Below are 392 nucleotides of genomic sequence, written 5' to 3'. Positions count from 1 at the left end.
GAGGTTGCGGCGGGTTTGAAAGCGGCAGTTTCCTGGCAGCTTGGGCAGGCGTTGGTCTCCGCGCTACAGCTCCGCAGCGGGCACAATCGATCCCGCGACGGGTCTACGCGCGCTTCTGCGCGCCCCCGACGGATTTTTCCCGTTCCCGGCTCTTCCCCCTTCACCTCACCGCCCCCCCCGCCTCAGCCTTTCCCGCCGCTCGGGCGCTGAGCCCGGGGACCAGCCGGCGGCAGTGACCCCGCCCGAAGCCCCTTCTGGAACCGCCTGGGGACAATTCCCTTTTCCTTTCTTCAGCCTAACCCGCGGTGGCCCTCGCGGAGTCTGGTCAGCCCCGGGGAGCGCAGCTGGGAGGGGCGTCCAAGAGGCGTCTCGGGTCTGGGAGCGGCCGGGCC

This window comes from Colobus angolensis, unplaced genomic scaffold, assembly GCF_000951035.1.
Source record: "Colobus angolensis palliatus isolate OR3802 unplaced genomic scaffold, Cang.pa_1.0 Scaffold124, whole genome shotgun sequence".
Taxonomy (NCBI): Eukaryota; Metazoa; Chordata; class Mammalia; order Primates; family Cercopithecidae; genus Colobus; species Colobus angolensis.
This window is presented reverse-complemented; position numbering follows the sequence as displayed.